The sequence below is a fragment of the Mobula birostris genome, chromosome 1 (genome assembly GCF_030028105.1).
Source record: "Mobula birostris isolate sMobBir1 chromosome 1, sMobBir1.hap1, whole genome shotgun sequence".
In the NCBI taxonomy this organism is placed as follows: domain Eukaryota; kingdom Metazoa; phylum Chordata; class Chondrichthyes; order Myliobatiformes; family Myliobatidae; genus Mobula; species Mobula birostris.
In genome coordinates this window covers 30,451,276-30,471,652 of record NC_092370.1, presented here as the reverse complement: position 1 = coordinate 30,471,652, position 20,377 = coordinate 30,451,276, and positions in this window count along the sequence as shown.

Genomic DNA, 20,377 nt, shown 5'->3' with positions numbered 1-20,377 from the left:
TGTATCTTCAACCTTGCTTTCCTTTATAGTGCTCTTGAAATCATGTATATTTTAAATCCATATGCGTCCTTTCTTGTTTGAATCCCTCCTAATAGATTTTTTCTTCTACCACAGTACTGAAATAGTTCTTTCAAAGCCACCGATGCCACTTTGTTAGATTGTGACAGATAATCTATTCCTCTTTATTATTCTTGATCTTTCATCTGCTTTTGACATTTTTGACCACGTTGTATTCCTCCAATACCTTCCCCATGCCTAACTGGATGGGTCCACACTTGCTCTATTTTTATATTCTCATTGTCATGCAACATTGCATCAGGCCCTTTGGCCCATCACATCCGTGCCGACCATCAAGTACCCAACTACTCCCCCACCTATCACCTAGCAGCCTCTGACACTATTTTCACTCTCCCTTCCCCTATCTGTTTGTCACTCCTCCTCACCATGATTTATCTATTGCTTGTCCACTCAGCAATTTCTCATCAATTTCACTAATTTTTATGGCTTTACCATTGAGTGTTGGGGTGGAGATATGTCTTTCCGAAGGAGGTGTAAGGCGTTGCTACCTTCTGCTAGACTGTAGGTCACCTTTGGGCAAGGTGAAGCACCTGCTTAGCACCCTGATCAGGGCCACATGAAGCCATGGCAGCAGGCTTTGATGGTCATATGAGCAGCTGGTCCATATCACAAATCCTCATTATGTGACCACAGATGCCGGACAGACAATCTCTGAAGAGAATTGATGATGGCTGGGGTCACCCATCTTGTAAAAACACTGCCCAGAAGGTGACAATGACAAGCTATTATGGTAGAAAAACTTGCCAAGAACAATCATGGTCATGAGACCATGATCACCTACGTCATACAACACAGCACAGAGTGATGATGATGATGACCATTGAAAACATCTTATTGAAGATGCATCATGGCTTGATGTGACAATTACTCTGTTCATGATCACCAGAGACAGCAGAGAGTTGTGGACGCCACTCAGCGCATCACAGAAACCAGCCTCTTCCCCTTGCACTCTCTACGCTTTTCACTGCCTCGGTAATGCAGCCAACGTAAACAACCTCCCCAACTACCCTGGATATTTTCTCTTTTCCCACCCATTCCCATCTGGTAGAGGATACAAAAGCCTGAAATCACAAGTCACCAAGCTCAAAGATAGCTTCTATCCCACTGTTACAGGACTACTGAACAGACTTCTTGTACTTCGAGATTGACTCTTGACTTCACAACCAACATCAGTATGGCTGGCGTCTTATTGTCTACATGCACTGCACTTCCTCTGCAACTGTAAAATGTTATTCTGCAATCTGTTATTGTTTTCCCTTGTACTACTTCAAAGTACTGATAAGCTGAAATGATCTCTATGGATGACCCGCAAAACTAAGTTTTTCACTCTACCTCCGTACGTGTGACAATAATTAACCGTTTTACAAAATCTACCAATTTACTAGCTCTTTCTCCACTCCTACCCTTTACTTCTGTACACTGGCTATCACCTCTCTACTCCTTGACCTGAAATTTCAGCTGTCCATTTCCCTCTACAGAGTCTACCTGAACCTCTGGGTTTTTCCAGCAGTTTGATATTTGTTCTGGATTCCAACATCTGCACTCTCATGTGTCAACATTAAATCTATTTTCCCTCTTGCATCAACATCTACCCCCCCCCCCACCCGTGTCTCTAGATACACATTTTCATTAGGGACAGTATGCCGTAGCAATTAGCCTCCCTAATCAGTACATTTTTGGTGTTGGAGAGGCAGTTGTTGCACTTGGGATGAAGCCACATGTCACAGGGAGAATGTGCAAACTCCACAAAGACAGCACAGAATTTCCGGAATAAACTAGAGTCCCTGGACCTCTGAGGCAGCAACAACACTAATTGTTGTGTTGCTCGGATTTTCAGCATCCACAGATTTTTTGGTGTTTGTATTGCTGCATAGTTGTTCTGTCTGGTCAGAAACAAAAGTAAATTCTAGTGCTTGTTTCCCCTTCCATGCCTTCAAAATTATCTTTAGTATTTTCCAAAGATCTATCCTTGGACTGCTCTTATTTCACATCAACATGCTGATCTAAACCATGTCCTTAATGTTCTGTTTTGTAGCTCTAAAACATAACAAAGGAAGATAAGAGAGTCAAGAGATAAGTCATGCACTTCATGTCTTTATTTACTTTAAGCGTGAGGTGTGCATGTATCGTGTGGTAGCATCATGACGTGTGCAATTTGTGTCTTTTTGCATATAAATCCTAATGAATTATTTAAATGAACAAGAATGCTTAATCAAACAATATATTTCAGTAATGCTCAAATATTACTAGCTGCACAACCCCTTCACTGTGAGTAAATTGTCTGATTATTTACTTGTTGGCGGTTATTCAACCTCTGCAACCCTATCTCCCACCAAGTCCTGTCCAGTCATTACACTTAATCTTGCACCCATTTGGCTCCCAGTTAAGGAAGGTCTGAGTTTTAAATTTCTTGCTTTGAAATGTTCCTATGGACTTTCCCCTTCCCTTTCCTATTTCAGCAATACACTCGGTCCTAAAATCATGTGTGATATCCCAGTCCCTCTAATCCTGACCTTCTGTTCATTCCTGAAATTAATTGCTCCTCCTTTGTTGGTTGTGTCTTCTGTTGCCTTGTCCTGAAAATCTGGAATTTCCTCCTTAATTCATTTCTACCTTCCTTCACAGTCAGCATGATTCTTCAAACCTAATTTCTTAATCAACCTAATGTGACTGGCTACAAAATAACCTGTTACTTTATTTCAGAACTAGAAAAATTTATTTTATTTCAGAAAAATATATGAAGAGAATCAAGATATTTTTGAAACATCTTTGAATGATATTTACATTAAGAGTACTACATAAACAAAACATATTTTTGTTGTTGATATTCTTAACCAACATTTTGTTAAATTGTTACACCATCTCAATAATAATTTCTGGTATTGATATTGCAGAGTTATGACTTCACAATGTAGACGGTTATGCATCTGAAATAAATATGCATCCTTAATAATATGGTGCAAAGTCCTGTCATTTTTAGTTTATTCAACGTATTTTGCCAATCCTATTTTCCAAGATATGCTTGCTGTTCAATATTATTTTTGGCTTCTCATCTTGATCTCTTTCAATATAAATGCTTCTTTGAAGGCTATTTCTATTACTTTGCAGGGACTCGTTTTTCTGTGTTCTCCAGAGCATGATAAACCTTCTTGTTGTAGAATGGAGTAATTATTTGATTACCTATTCTAAATTATCTATATACATTATATCAATTTGAAATTGTTTTATTTATACAATTAAACTCTGGTATACTGTATGTCATTGCTGGCTTTAAATCAGATAAATAATTCAAATGTTGATATGGTTCTTCTATAATATTTCAATTTTTAAAAAAGATGCTTTGTAGTGCCAGTATGCACCACAGGAGACATATTTACACATATTACTTGCTTTGTCTTTCTGTAATTTTATAATTAGTCATTTATGCAAATAATAATCTTGACACAAGTAATTTGCAGTAAAATGATAGTTATCATAAATCACTTTATAAGCTAATAAGTGTTAGAATAAGGTGACTAGTTCTGACATTTGTTCAAAACATGATGCTTTAGAAATGTATCTCACAACTCACTGTCAAATCATTGCATATCACTCATTCTGATATGTAAATGCATGCATTTAATACTGTAATATAATCATTATACAGCATGCGAATTATGTGTCTATTGGTTAGACTACAACAAGCACAAAAATACTGTTATATTTTAAGGAAACCATCACATTTTATAACTGAAATTCTGAAAATCATTATATGCTAACACAAAATTAATGTAAAGGTTGTTAATTCATATGTTGGCATGATACACATTGGAAATTAATAATATCTTCCTTTGCCCTCATGCATTCTTCACTGAAACCAACTAACAAACTGGCACAAAAATTGCATTTCTCATGAGGAATGAGTAAAAATTATGAAAAAAAATTGCTTGATTTAAATTTACAAATCCTACTTGCAGCGTTCACATTTTTGTGATAGTAGACAGCTATCTGTGTCAGAAATAAAATGGAGTAGATGTATCTAGTGTTTAAAGAATAAGGACAACGTTTTACCAAAATATGTATTGAGAAACAGAGGGAAACAATTAGCTCCTTCTTTTGAAGGTACAATGGTTACGTACTGTGATAAAAGAAGCTTTTGATCTGAGATGATCGAACGTCTTCCAATTACCTCAGATGCTCAAATGTTGCAGCCAGCTCCTTTGAAGAGATGCTGGACCTCAGTGGGAAGTCTGCCTGCCATTTCATACCTTGTTGCAATGAATGTGATCATCAATGGTTTCAAATGCTCAACAGTTACAATAGGGCTTTTTGAAGAATTGTTAGCCCTCTTCAGGGCTATATAAAATACGAGGTACTTTGTCCGTATTTGTAGGTCTGGGTTTACCTCAAGGCCAATAGACCTTTTCGATTGGCTGAGGTGCTAACCTATGTCATCTGGCTGAGAGATGAACAGAACTGGACAACAGTGAAGAAAATGGAGGACTGGCTATAAGAGACAATTTAACATTGACGGCTGATGATGTTGTTATGGTCAAATTGCTGGAAATATTGCATTTGAAACAAAACTGTAGCAGTAGCAGCATGAAGCAACAAGACCCTGCTTTCTACAAACATTTGAGAGGCCAGGCCTATTGAATAATATTGAAAAATAGCAAGGATTGCTTACGTTGACTTTTTATTTTCTTTCCACCTAGTCCCTTTCTAAAATTATAATAGTTCACTAATTTATCTAAATTATTTTATGTTTTTACCACATTCCTTGCACTTTTAAAACAAGGTCCATGGTTTTGTGTCAATAATCTAGTGATGTTCTTTTGATCAAGGCTGGTACATTTTGTAAATGTTGTAAGGCTTCTACATTCTTATCCTAGAAAATATCAGTGAACAAATACATGGAGAACAACACTGAAACTGTTCTCTAAAGTGCTTTTTGACTTTAGCAAATCAGCTGTCAGTTAAATTCACAAGCATAACATTATGTATGCTCTTCAGCATATTTCACTGGGATTGTATTTAATCGCTTAACTCACGATTACCAGATTTTACATAAACAAGATGAAATCATTCATTTCTCATTCAAAAAAGCTGGACAAATTGAACCACAAAATAACTCATATTTGTTCATTGACTTCACTCTTCTTTACTGTTTTATCAAAACTAATTTCTTTTTTATTCCTCTAATAGCCAGAGACTGCTGCTAAGGGTTGTTCAAAGGTGAAGTGAACTTGGAGTGCAAACTCTTAGTCCAAACACTCAATTAGGGTCCATGCAAGAAATTCATAGAAATGGACTAACTCCAGTTGAAATGTATTCCGGACGTTTACACCTGCAGACGAGAAATAAAATGTAACTAGCATGCCTTCCAAAGTGACCTTACCCAATTGTGTGTCCCTCCAACATTTTACGGAGCAGAATTTGGAGAAGGGTGTCATTCCTTAAAAGTATACATTCTAGGGCATCTTCACAGTAGCAACACACAGTCTGGCTGCCGTAGAGGAGACAAGAAGTACAGGTGTGAGAGAAAGACCATAAGACAAAGGAGCAGAAGTCGACCATTCGGTCCATCGAATCTGCTCTGCCATTTTATCATGAGCTGATCCATTCTCCCATTTAGTCCCACTCCCCCGCCTTCTCACCATAACCTTTGATGCCCTGGCTACTCAGATACCTATCAATCTCTGCCTTAAATACACCCAATGACTTGGCCTCCACCGCCGCCCGTGGCAACAAATTCCATAGATTCGCCACCCTCTGGCTAAAAAAATTCTTTCGCATCTCTGTTCTGAATGGGCGCCCTTCAATCCTTAAGTCATGCCCTTTCGTATTAGACACCCCATCATGGGAAACAGCTTTGCCACATCCACTCTGACCATGCCTTTCAACATTCAAAATGTTTCTATGAAGTCTCCCCTCATTCTTCTAAACTCCAAGGAATACAGTCCAAAAGCGGACAAACGTTCCTCGTATGTTAACCCTCTCATTCCCGGAATCATTCTAGTGAGTCTTCCAAATTCATGAAAAATGTTTTGTAAATCCTAGTCAATGAAATAAATTCAAAGGAGGAGGTCCTATGCACCTGTCAGATCTACTATAGGATGAGTGTGCTTTCTTCCAGGAGAGAGAAACCTCACACAGTGGAGAAATGTGGAAAGAAATTAAATGTCCTCACAAGGTTGGTCAAGGGGAACAGCTCACCACTGTTTCCATCTGCAGAATGGTGCTTGTCACACCCCAAAGCCTTCCTGGGGACTGTGTCAAGTAAAATGTCCTGACTTGCCCCACTAGCTTCTTTAGAAATCTCTCTCCTGCTATGGAATCCAATGTCTTCTTGGGAAATACGTTGTACAAAATGATGCAGTAATATAACATAATAAAATGCCAGTGCATTTTGAGAGAAAGAAAGACTTGGTGTTGTGCTTCTTGAAAAACTTTAAGGTAGAAGGCCCCAAGGTAATTAAGGGAGGCAAATGATGAGATTTATGGGGCAATGACTAAGATTTTTACGTCTTCTCTAGCCGTTTGTGAGATCCCAAGAGACTGGTAACTGGTGGTGCATCTTATGCCAGTGAAAATATTGGAGAGGATTCTTAGAATTTGAAAGCATTTAGAAAAGCATAGCCTATCAGTCATCATGGCTTTGTGCAGCACAGATCCTGTCTTACTATTGAGTTTTTTGAGTAGGTGATGAAAGCTGTCAATGAAAGTAGAGCAGGGGATGTATTTTACATGGATTTTAGTACCACATTTGACAAGGGCACTCATGGTATGTTCATTCCAGAAGATTAAGATGCATGGAATCAGCAGTGATTTAGCTATTTGTTTTCAGAATTGGCTTGGCCATAGAACACAGATGATAGTGGTTGATAGGTTTTACTCAGGCTGGAGGTCTGTTACTAATAGTGTTCTGCAGGGATCTGTACTGGGACCTGTACTGCTTGTGAGATATATATATTACTGTGCAAAAGTCTTAGGCACATATATAGACTAAGACCTTTGCACAGTACTGTAGTAATTTTATGTACTGCACTTTACTGCTGCCACAAAAATAAACAAAATTCATGACATATGTGAGTGATGATAAACCTGATTCTGACATTTGGCTCTATTGTGGACTGAGTGTGGACAGGAGCAGGGGGACAGGAATCATGGTTAGGAAGAAGGGAGGGGAGAGTGGAGGGAGTGGGAAGCACAAGAGAGAGTTTCTGTAATGTTCGATAATCCAATTGTTTCGAATCAAATGTCCTTACCTGGTGCCTCAGGGCTGGGTCTGTCTACACCTGTGCCACATCCCGCCCCGGTACTCCTTCTCTGCCACCTGTCCCACACCAACCCCTGGTGCTCCACCCTCACCCTTTGCTCCCACCAGATTTACAAACTCGCTCCCAGCTCGGCATTGACAGATACAGTGCTGTGCAGAAGTCTGAGGCAACTCCAGCTATATAAGTTTAATTTGGGCAAGTGTTTAGTTAGGTGACATTGGCTTAATTAGTTTGGCACAATATGATGGGCCAAAGCTCCTGCTCCTGCGCTGTATGGTTCTGTGTTCCACATTTGAACTGAGATACAGAAGTCCTCGTGGATTTTTGCATGTTATTCAGCCTTTCTGGTCTCCTAATTAGTGAACTATATTGGCACCATGGAAAGCTCACTTGGTATGCATAGGGTGGTTCATTCAGTTTGTGTGCAACCAACGAACATGCACGCCCCAGCCAGTCAGATTATGCAAAATGGCTCAGACTTTAAAAGCTTAGTACCGTATTACCCAGACAAAGTAGCTCAATATCCATGAAATGGCTATCCATCATTTCACCCCATCAGTTTGGGTGGCGCAGTAGCATGTAGTGATCACCACAATGCTTTACTGTACCAATTCCCATTGCAGCCTGTAATGAGTTTCTACGTTCTCCCCGTGTATGTGTGGGTTTCCTCCACATGCTCCGGGTTCCTCCCACATTCCAAAGACGTACTGGTCAGTGGGTTAATTGGTCACTGTAAATTGATTAGACTAGGATCAGACTGGGGATTGCTAGGTAGCATGAATTGAAAGGCCAGAAGGGCCTACTCTGAGCTCTGTGTCAATGAAACAATAAATGATTCAAATGGTTCAATATAATATCAGAGGATGTATACAGTATTCAACCTGAAATTCTTACTCTTCACAGACACATCCACGAAACAAGAATTAATGATAGTAATATCAGAATCCCAAAGCCTCCCGGTCCCCCTCCCATGCACAAGTAGCAGCAGAAGGACTGACCCTTCCCCTCGCCCTCCGCTTGCATGAGCAGATGCACCATCCCTGCCAACCATGCAAGCAATAGCAAAAGCCCCTAAAGAGACTTGATCTAGAGTTCAGCAAAAACGACAGTTCATCCCCAGCACGTTGGTATCTCAAGCAGGCTTTCTCTCACCAGTGAAGGAGAGAGAAAAATCGCTCCCGCACAACAAGAGTGGGAGACCGCCAGCTCGCTGTTCCAATGTTACCATCTTCCACGTTGCTTCTCCAAGCTCCCTGACTCGGGGACCAGCAGGCTCTCAACTTCCATTAAAAGGGAGAGAGAGAGCGGTATCACTCGAGTGCAAGGGCCTTCCTCCAGCAGCTGCACACGCCACCTGCTGGCTCTGTGTTTCAGTCTCCCGCAATGCTTCCGTAGGCAAAATCACCGAGGAATCAAGTTGTCCACAGGGCCACCTCTCAAAGGCACACGTCTTCCAAAACGCTCCCGAAATGCCAGGCAAGTGCAAAAACCCACCGCTTATAGAGAACTGTTGTTTAACTGTAGATCCTGGGCTCTGACAGAATCCCAGCCACCTCAAAAAGAAAAGAAAGACATAAGAGAGGAAGAAAACTCTGTTTCATGGATAATCTGGAAGAAATCATCTGGGCCTATAAAAATCCTTTGGTGCCATCTTTCACCTGAAAGCTTGATTGGTTCTCATTCCACAGATGCTGACTGACCTGCTGAGATTTTCCCCAGTGTCCCCTGCTTTTTCTTTCCATGTTTGTTTTCTGTACACTTCAGTTCAGCCCTGAGTGATGCTAGCACCGAAACTGCATCTTGAGAAGTCTGAGAAAATGTTCCAATAATGTTCTGGGATTTGTTGGTTCTTCTTGTTCTGTGCTCTCTGATCACAGCAGATGAACACAAAGCAATGAGAAACAGTGTGTAAATGATTATTAATGGAAAGCATTATTTCTTTGTAATTGGAGAACACAGTGATGTGAGGAACTAGCAAATGAAGGGTAATCTTTAAATCCCAGGATAAATCTTTCTGGGCAGCACTAGTTACCAGAAATATGCAGAAATTGCAGATTCCTTTGGCATCCTGGACTTAATGTTTTCACTGATATAGCAAGCTACACACTGATGGATTGGAAACATTTCCCGTCAACATGTCCAGGTTCTTTAAGGGAACATTTTTCAGTGATTGAGCACAGCCATTGGCTGCTTACCCTCATGGGAGGCCAGCAATGCTGTCAAATCCCATTTCCTGAGATGATAACCACTCCTCACTGAAGTCAAAGTAGATCAAACCATTTCTTTGTGAGACAGTGCTTGAGTGACCTGCTCTGATGAAGCCACGAGCGTCAAGTTTGGAAACGTGACAGAGATCTGCTAAGTCACTTCAAACATTCCTGAGATGAGGAAGTTGACAGTCAACAGAATGTTGCTCTCTTCAAAGAGAACATTACCGCACAACCAGAATGTCACATACCTCAGTGATAAAAGCCTTACGAAACAGAAGTCTGTGCTATCAGGCAACATCTAATGTCTCTGAAGTCTCTACAGTGAGGGTCTTGGATGATAGGAATATCTTTGCCTCCTACACTCAGGTTTCCAAACTTTGAGTGGCCAACCGTGGTCATGCTTGCTTCTCTAGTCCAGTAAAGTATGTCACTACTAAGGCATCATCTGAATGAACATCTCAGCAGTTACATGCTGAAAAGTCAGAGAGTTGTAGGGCACAAAAACAGGCCCTGATATTCCTTGGAATCAGTGGGAATGTTGTAATTTTTCAAAGAGGCTTTGTGTTGTCATGCTTCATTCTTTCCCCCTTTTTCTATCTAATTAGCGATAGAGCTCAGAATGGAATGTTTGTTTCAGGAGGCAGGTGCCAGGGAACATGAACAATGTGGCCTGCCCATTGGAATGTAGTTAGGACTTCCTGGTTCAGGAGGAAGACCTGGGGACAACAGTATCACTGGCTCACTTATTGCAAACAAAAACAGAACATGCAAGCGAAGTTCAGCATATCAGGCAGCATCCACGGGAAGAGAAACAGAGCCAATGCCCTGACAAAGAGATCAAAGAAGCTAGTTAAGTCACAGGGAGAATGGGGAAGGAGGATGCCCCTGATGGAGTGGAATTTGCAGCTAAGCATTTTAAATTCCATGGGGTTTGACCAGCCTGCAGTCACGTCTTAAAGTGCTCACTCAGGACTTCTGTTGTCAGCAGTATCCTCTTAAATAAACAGAAACTGTTAGAAACTGCAGAAAAACACACATCAAAGTTGCTGGTGAACGCAGCAGGCCAGGCGGCGTATCTAGGAAGAGGTACAGTCGACATTTCAGGCCAAGACCCTTCGTCAGGACTAACTGAAGGAAGAGTTAGTAAGAGATCTGAAAGTGGGAGGGGGAGGGGGAGATCCGAAATGATAGGAGAAGACAAGAGGGGGAGGGATGGAGCCAAGAACTGGACAGGTGATTGGCAAAGGGGATATGAGAGGATCATGGGACAGGAGGCCTAGGGAGAAAGACAAGGGGGGGGGGAAACAAGGAGGCCAGAGAAAGCAGGATCTCCCAGTGGCCACACATTTTAATTCCACATCCCATTCCCATTCTGACATGTCTATCCACGGCCTCCTCTACTGTAAAGATGAAGCCACACTCAAGTTGGAGGAACAGCACCTTATATTCCGTCTGGGTAGCCTCCAACCTGATGGCATGAACATCGACTTCTCTAACTTCTGCTAATGCCCCATCTCCCCCTCGTACCCCATCCGTTATTTATTTTTATACACACATTCTTTCTCTCACTCTCCTTTTTCTCCCTCTGCCCCTCTGGGCTCCCCCCCCACTTGTCTTTCTCCCCAGACCTCCTGTCCCATGATCCTCTCATATCCCCTTTGCCAATCAACTGTCCAGCTCTTGGCTCCATCCCTCCCCCTCCTGTCTTCTCCTATCATTTTGGATCTCCCCCTCCTCCTCCCACTTTCAAATCTCTTATTAGCTCTTCTTTCAGTTAGTCCTGATGAAGGGTCTCGGCCCGAAACGTCGACTGTACCTCTTCCTGGAGATGCTGCCTGGCCTGTTGCGTACACCAGCAACTTTGATGTGTGTTGCTTGAATTCCCAGCATCTGCAGAATTCCTGTTGTTCGCGTTTTTAAGAAACTGCAGAGAGTTGTGGACACAGTTCAGCATATCACAGGAACCAGCCTGCCCTCTATGGACCTGCTCTGATGAAACTGCAAGCATCTATACTTCTCTATACTTCTTGCTACCTCAGTAATGCAGCCAGTATAATCAATGACCCACCCTAGACGTTCTCTCTTCCAATTGGACAGAAGATACAAAAGCCTGAAAGCCCTGGCCATCAGGTTCAAGGAAAACCTCTACCCAATTAACAGTCCTGCCAAAGGGCCTTGGCCCAAGATGTCGACTGTTCTTTTCTTCCATAGATACTGCCTGGCCTGCTGAGTTCCTCCAGCATTTTGTGTGTATTACTCAATTATTATTATCAGATTCATGAACGGACCATTTAGAGTCATGATGTCATAGAAAACTACAGCACCAAAACAGGTCCTTCAGCCTATTTAGTTTATGCCAAACCCTTTAAACTGCTGAGTCCCATTAACATGCACCTGGACTATAGCCCTCCGTACCCCTCCTATCCATGTACTATCCAAACTTCTCTAAATGCTGTAATAGAAATCACATCCACTGCTTGCACTGGCAGCTGGTTCCACACTTTCGCTGCCCTTTGAGTGAAGGAGATTCCCTTCATGTTCCCCTTAAGCATTTCACATTTCACCTTTAACCCAAGACTCGAGCTATAGTCCCACACAACCTCAGTGGAAAAAGCCTGTTTGCCTTTACTATATCCATAATTTTGTATGCCTCTATCAAATCTCCTCTCAATCTCTACGATTTTGTATGCCTCTATCAAATCTCCTCTCAATCTCTACGATCTACAATATGCTTTGCAATCTACTCCAATGTGATCTTGCACTTTATAGTTTACCTGCACTGCACTTTTTCAGTAGCTTTTAAACTTTATTCTGCTTTGCTATTGTTTTAACTTGTTCTGTCTAGCTCAATGCACTGTGTGATGATTTGACCTGCAGAAGCAAGACAATTTTTTCACTGTATCTTTCACAATCTTTTCATTGTATCAAGAGGGAAATTGAAAACTTGGATGAGTGGTATACTATCAACAACCTCTCACTCAATGTCAATAAGACCAAAGAGTTGATTGTAGACTTCAGGAGAGGGAAACTAGAGGTCCATGAGCCAGTAATCATCGGAGGATCAGAGATAAAGAGGGTAAGTAACTTTAAATTCCTGGGGGTCACTATTTCAGAGAATCTGTCCTGGATCCATCATATAAGTATTATTGCAAAGAAAGCATAACAGTATCTCTACTTCTTCAGGAGTCTGTGGAGATTCGCCATGTCAACAAAGAGCTTGGTAAACTTCTATAGATGCGTGGTGGAAAGTGTGCTGACTGGCTGCTTTACGGCCTGGTGTGGGAACACCAATGTCTTTGGGGGGAAAATCCAACAAAAGGTAGTGGATTTGGCCCAGTACATCATGGGTAAAACCCTCCCAACCATTGAGCACATCTACATGAAACATTGCCGTAGAAAAGCAGCATCACCACCCAGGCCATGCTCTTTTCTCGCTGCTGCCATTAGGTAGAAGGTAAAATTGCCTCAGGACTCACACCATCAGGTTCGAGAACAGTTACTGCTCCTCAAGCATCAGGCTCTTGAACAAAAAGAGTTCAAGGACTCATTTAAGGACTGTGTTATATTGCTATTTCATGCTCGTTATTTATTGCTACTTATTTATATCTGCATTCTCACAGCTTGTTTAGACTTGACAGTTCTTGATGTTTACAGTTACTGTTCTACAGATGTGCTAAGTATGCCCTCAGTAAAAGAATCTCAGAGTTGTATGTGGTGATGTTTGTGTACTCTGAAAATAAATTTTACTTTGAACTTTGTAATAGGTGGCAATAAACCAAACCACAGTGTAACAAAGCAACGCACACAAAATGCCAGAGACACTCAGCAGGTCAGGTGGCACATGTGAAAATGAATAAACAGTCGACATTTCGGGCCGAGACCCTTCTTCAGGATTGAAAAGGAAGGGGGAAGACACTTGAATAAAAAGCTGGGGGTAGGGGAAGGGGGATAGCTAGAATGTGATAGATGAGGCCAGGTAGGAAAGGTGAAGAACAATCTAATAGGAGAGGAGAGTGGGCCATAGGAGAAAATGAAGGAGGAGAGGACCCAGGGGAAGGGGATAGGCAGGTCAGAAGAGGTAAGAAGAAAGAGGGCAGAGTGAGGAATAGAAGAAGAGGGGAGGGAGAGGCAATTTTTTTTTACTGGAAGGAGAAATTGATATTCGTACCATTAGGTTGGAAGCTACCCAAATGGAATATAAAGTGCTGCTCCTCCACCCTGAGAACGGTCTTGTCGTGGCATAAGAAGTGGCCATGGAACAACGTGTTGAATAGAAATGGGAATGGGAATTAAAATGTTTGGTTGGCAGAAAAGTTTCACTTTTGGTGGATGAAGCAGAGATGCTTGACAAAGTGGTTCCCAATTTACAAGGGGGCTCACCAATATGAGGCAGGCCGCACTGAGAGCGTCGGACACAACAGATGACCTCATCAGATTCGCAGGCTAGGTGTTTCCTCACCTGGGAAGATGGTTTAGTGGAGGTGAGGGAGGAGGTGAAAGGGGCGTGTGTAGCACTTTGACCACTTGCAGGGAATAGTGCCAGGAAGTCGATTAATGGGGAGGGACGAATGGACAAGAGAATCATAGAAGGAGTGATCCCTGTGGAAAGCAGAGAGGGGTGGGAGATGGCTGAAGTTGCGGAGACTGATGTGTTAGATGTGGAAGCTCACGAGGTGGAAAGTGAGGACAAGAGGAACACCATCACTGTTAAGGCAGCGGGAAGATGGGGTGAGTGCAGATGTTTGGGAAATGGAGAAGTTGCGGGTAACAATGTGTAACAAATGAGCACAATGTCCTAGTAGTTCAACTGTGATTGATCCACAACAATCTACCTGCTCTATGCAGGTCTGAAATTGAATTGCCTTTTGCTGAAAAAGAGCTGCAGGATTACCCACTTTCTGGTATCTAGCACTTATACAACCAACAAAGTTGCTGGAAAGATACATTTTATGGTTCCATTGGAATGTTGCTGCTTTTCATGCAAATCATTTTGTGTACTAAGCCCACTGCTCTACTCTCTATATACACGTGACTGTGTGGCTAGGCATAGCTCAAATACCATCTATAAATTTGCTAATGATACTACCATTGTTGGTAGAATCTCAGGTGGTGATGAGAGGCCGTACAGGAGTGAGATATGCCAACTAGTGGAATGGTGCCACAGCAACAACCTGGCACTTGACGTCAGTAAGGCGAAAGAGTTGATTGTGGACTTCAGGAAGGGTAAGACGAAGAAACAGATACCAATCCTCATAGAAAGATCAGTGGAAAGAGTGAGCAGTTTTATGTTCCTGGGTGTCAAGATCTCTGAGGATCTAACCTGGTCCCAACATATCGATGTAGTTAGAAAGAAGGCAAGACAACGGCTATACTTTATTCGGAGTTTGAAGAGATTTGGCATGTCAACATATACACACAAAAACTTCTATAGTTGTACCATGGAGGGCATTCTGACAGGCTGCATCACTGTCTGGTATGGAGGGGCTACTGCACAGGACTGAAACAAGCTATAGAAGGTTGTAAATCTAGTCAGCTCCATCTTGGGTACTAGCCTACAAAGTACTCAGGACATCTTCAAGGAGCAATGTCTCAGAAAGGCAGTGTCCATTATTAAGAACCTCCAGCACCCAGGGCATGCCCTTTCCTCACTGTTACCATCAGGTGGGGGGTACAGAACCCTGAAGGCACACACTCAGCGATTCAGGAACATCTTCTTCTCCTCTGCTATCTGATTCCTGAATGGACATTGAAGCTTTGGACACTACCTCACTTTTTTTTAATGTATAGTATTTCTATTTTTACATGTTTTTAAACATCTATTCAATATACATATACCATAATTGATTTACTTATTTATTATTATTTCTTATTTTATATATTATTATTTTTTTCTCTGCTAGATTATGTATTGCTGCTGCTGCTAAGTTAACAAATTTCACATCACATGCTGGTGATAATGAACTTGATTCTGATTCTAAATTTAAGAAGTTTCATAACTGAATTTCATGAAATCAAAGTTAGTATCATTTCTGATATAAATGTCCAGTTCATTTAACAAGCACAGTTAGGCATTCAGTGTAACAATGCTTGGGTGTTTCACTATATCATTTATAGATAAAGTCAGCTGAGTGTTAACATGCATAAAACATTGCATGTATATGTGTGAGGCTATGTTGGTTAAATAATGAATGTTGTGAGGCTAATGGACAGACTATAAACCATTGTTACATTTTGCACTTTTATCTTCAGACCCTGAATCTCGTCATCAGGTCAAAACTGTTAAAGCATAACTGTGCTCCATCTAGCTTTATTGGTACATTATTAAGTTCTGAGGTCTTTGATACACGAGCATGGTGCCACATTCTGTTTCTATGTCACTCTGTACATAAATGAAGTAACAAATAATTCAACATTTGTGCACTTTGGTGTAAGTCTCATCCTTCCAATCTGTCAGGAATACTAGCATCCCACTTGTACCATTGTGAGTGCTTAACAGTAGCTTTACATTAGGCCATGTTTCACTTGAAAAACAAATATGTTTTTATAAAGATTCTCAGAAGAGTACATTAGTTCATTTGAAGATGCAATGGATTCCCGTTAATTGGGACATCGGGTAATTAGGGCAGCTGCTTATCTGGGACAACTCTCAAAGAACAAAAACTAATCAAAAAAAGAGCCAGGATTCCCTTCATTTATTTGGGACACTATGTCACTTAATTGGGGCAGGAGACTGCTGTTAAACATTTTCTAACTAGTGTCAGACACTTGCACTAGTGAGGCCATTAAACACTGCACCATGCTTAGAGTGATCAGTTTTTAAATAGTGTCTGTTGTCTGAGTATTTCTCCAAAAAACATTGATTTTGTCAATGATAGTTGGTGAGAAGTAAGCAGTGAGACAATTCGAAAATTCAGGCTTAGAGAAGCCAGAACCAGCTGAGAGTGAAAATGAAATGATTTCACTCTTTCAACAAGTTATGAACTACAAAAAAATTTGAAGATATTGACAATCACCTTGAATACTACAAGGAAAATGAAGATTTGTAGAATGCAATCATATAATTTTTGTTTTAGCCAGAGGGTGGTGAATCTATGAAATTTGTTGCCACAGGCGGCAGTGGAGGCCAGGTCATTGGGTGTACTTAAGGCAGAGATTGACAGGTATCTGAGTAGTCAGGGCATCAAAGGTTATGGTGAGAGGGCGGGGGAGTGGGACTAAATGGGAGAATGGATCAGCTCATGATAAAATGGCAGAGCAGACTCGATGGGCTGGATGACCATCTTCTGCTCCTTTGTCTTATGGTCTTATGGTCTAAAACTGTTGACAAAACTCCAACTGTGGCCTGGCTAGTTCTTATAAAGATTTAGCATTAATTCCTTGTCTTAATATTCTTTTCCACTTGAAATAAATGCCATCACTCATCCTGTGAAATAACCTTCTTGGAGTCTTGCATTGTGCATTCCTATGTCCCTTTGAACCTCTGATGTTTGAATTTTCTCTCCATTTTGATAATAGCCCACACTATTGTTTCTTTTACAAAAATGCATTATCATACATTTCCCAACACTGTATTCCATCTGCCACTTTTTTGCCCATTCTTCCAACTTGTCTAAGTCCTGCTGTAATCGCATTGCTTCCTCTGCAGTACCTACCTCTCCACCTATCTTCATATCATCTGCAAACCTTGTCATAACACTATCAATTCCACTATCTAAATAACTGACAAACAATGTGAAAAGTAACGGTCCCAATACTGACCCCTGAGGAACACCACTGGTCACTGGCAGCCAATGAGAAAAGGCCCCTTTATTCCCATTGGCTGCCTCCTGCCTGTCAGCCATTTCTCTATCCATGCCAGTATACTTCCTGTAACACCATAGGATTTTATCTTGTGAAGCAGCCTCATGTGAAGCAGTTTATCAAATGCCTTCTGAAAATTTAAATAAATGACACCCATTGCCTCTCCTTTGTCCACCCTGCTTGTTATATCTTTGAAGAATTCCAACAGATTTGTCAGGCAAGATTTCCCTTTACAGAAACCATGCTGACTGACTTATTTTATCATTAGTCTCCAAGTACCCGGAAACCTCGTCCTTAATAATGGACTCCACCACTTTCCCAACCACTGAGGTTAGGCTAATTGGTGTATAATTTCCTCTCTTTGTCTTCCTCCCTTCATAAAGAGTGGAGTGACATTTGCAATTTTCCAATCCTCTCGGACCATGCCAGAATCAAGTGATTCTTGAAAGATTGTGACCAATGCATCCATTATCTCTTCATCAATCTCTCTCAGGGCTCTGGGATGTAGTCCATCTGGTCCAGGTGACATCCACCTTAAGACCTTTGAGTTTGCCTAGCACCTTTTCCTTTGTAATAGCAATGGCACTCACTCCTGCTCCTTGACACTCTTGGATATCTGGCATACAGCTTGTGTCTTCCACAGAAAAGACTGATGCAAAGTACTCTTTAATTTCATTTACCATTTCTTTGTCTTCCATTACAACCTCACCAACTTCATTTTCCAGTGGTCGAATATTAATTCTCATCTCCCTTTTATTCTTTATATAACTGAAAAAACTTTCAGTATGCTGCTTTATATTATCAGCTAGTTTGCCTTCACATTTCATCTCTTCCATTCTTATAGCTTTTTTATTTGCCTTTTGTTGGATTTTAAAAACTTCCTGATCATCCAACTTCCCACTCTTTTTTGCTATCTTATATGCCCTCTCCTTGGCTTTTATGCAGTCCTTAACTTCCCTTGTCAACCACGGTTACCTAATGTTTCCATTTGGGAACTTCTTCTGTGGGACATATCTATCCTGCGCCTCGTGAACCATTCCCAGAAAAATTCAGCCACCTCTGTTCTACCACTTTCTCCACCAGTCTCCCCCTCCAATCCAGCCAGGCAAGCTCCTCTCTCATGCTTCTGTAATTCCCTTTATTCCATTGCGAAACTGGTTCATGTGACATGCTTCTCCCTCTCAGGTTGCAGTGTGAATTGAATCATATTATGTTCACTGCCTCCTAAGTGTTCCATTTCATGAAGCTCCCTAATAGGATCTGGGTTAGTACACATCACCCATTCTAAGATAGTGTTTTGCCGAGCAATCAAAAAAGATCATCCCTCATTCATCAAAGAGTTAACTTTAAACATTCCGATTAGACAGCCTTCTCATCTCAGGAATTAGTCCAGTAAACCTCTTCTGCAGCACCTCCATTGCTAGTCCAAATGAATGAACGAACGAATGAGCGAACAAACAAACAAACAAACAAATAAATAAATAAATAGATGGGTGGAGACAAACAAACAAACAAATAAACAAATAAAAACAAGTACATTAGGTGAAAGATCCTTGAACGTGAGTTCAGTTCAGTGATGGACAAGTGAAGTTGAATGAAGTTATCCCTTTTGGTTAAAGACCATGTTGGCTGAGGAGGAATAACTGTTCCTGAACCTAGTAGCATAGGCCTGAGGCTCCCAGAACTTCTTCCTGATGGTAGCAGTGAGAAGTGAGCATGGCCTGGCTGATGGGAGACCCAGATGAAGGATGTTGCTTTCCTGCATTAACCCTCCCTGTAGACTTGGCTATAGCCACTATTGTATGCAGGCTTTCGATACAAAGGCATTGGTGCTTCTGTACCAGGCCATGATGCAACCAGTCAATATAGTCTTCACTGTGCATCTATAGAAATATGTCAACATTTGTCAGTATGCAAACTTCTAAGAAAGTAGAGGTGCTGTTGTGCTATCTTTAAAATGGTACTTCATAATGACCTGGGACAGTTCCTTTGAAATAATAACACCGAGGTTGCTGACCATCTGCACTTCTGATCCCCTGATGAGGACTGGCTCAAGGACCTCCAGTTTCCTCCTCCTGAAGTCAACAATCACCTGCTTGGTTTTGCTGACACTGAGTAAGAGGTTGTTGTTGTAGCATCACTCAGCCAGATTTTCAATCTCCCTCCTATATGCTGATTCATCACCGAATATGATTCCGCCAGTGACAGCAGGGTTGTCAGCAAACTTAAATATGACATTGGAGCTGTGCTTAGCCACAGTCATAAGTGTAAAGTGAGTAGAGCAGGAGACTGAGCATACAGTCTTGTGGTGCACCTGTGCTGATGGAGATCGTGGAGGTGACATTGTTGCCAATCTGAACCGACTGCAAGTGTGAAAATCGATGGTCCAGTTACATGAGGGGCTATTGAAGCCAAGATATTGGAACTTATTGATTAGTTTAAATGGAATGATAGTACTGAATACTGAGCTGTAGTCGATAAAGAGCGTCCTGATGTTTGCATCTTTGCAGGATTAAGCGAAGAGCCAAAGAACTGGGTTCTACTGTTGACCTGTTGTGACAGTAGGCAAATTGGAGCAGATCGAAATCACTTCTCAGGTAGGAGGTTAAAAGGTTACATCACCGACCTCTCAAAGCACTTCATCACAGCGGACATAAGTGCAACTGGGCAATAGTCATTGAGGCAGGTCACTACGTTCTTCTTAGTTACCGATATAATGAAAGCATGTTGAAAGCAGGTGGGTACCTCAGACTTCCGATTAAAGATATTGGTGAACACTTCAGCCAAATGATCAGCACAGATCTTTGTCATTCGGTCAGGTACCCCACTTGGGATGGGTACTTTCTGTAGGTTCACCCTCCTGAACAATGCACTCATGTAGCCTCAGAGACTGAAATCACATGGTCATTGAGGACTATGGGAGTTCGTAAAAGTGCCTTCATGTTTTGATGGTCAAAGCAAGCATAACAGGCATTGAGCTCATCTGGGAGCAAAGCTTTGCTTCCACCTTCGTCACTTAGTTTCACTCTG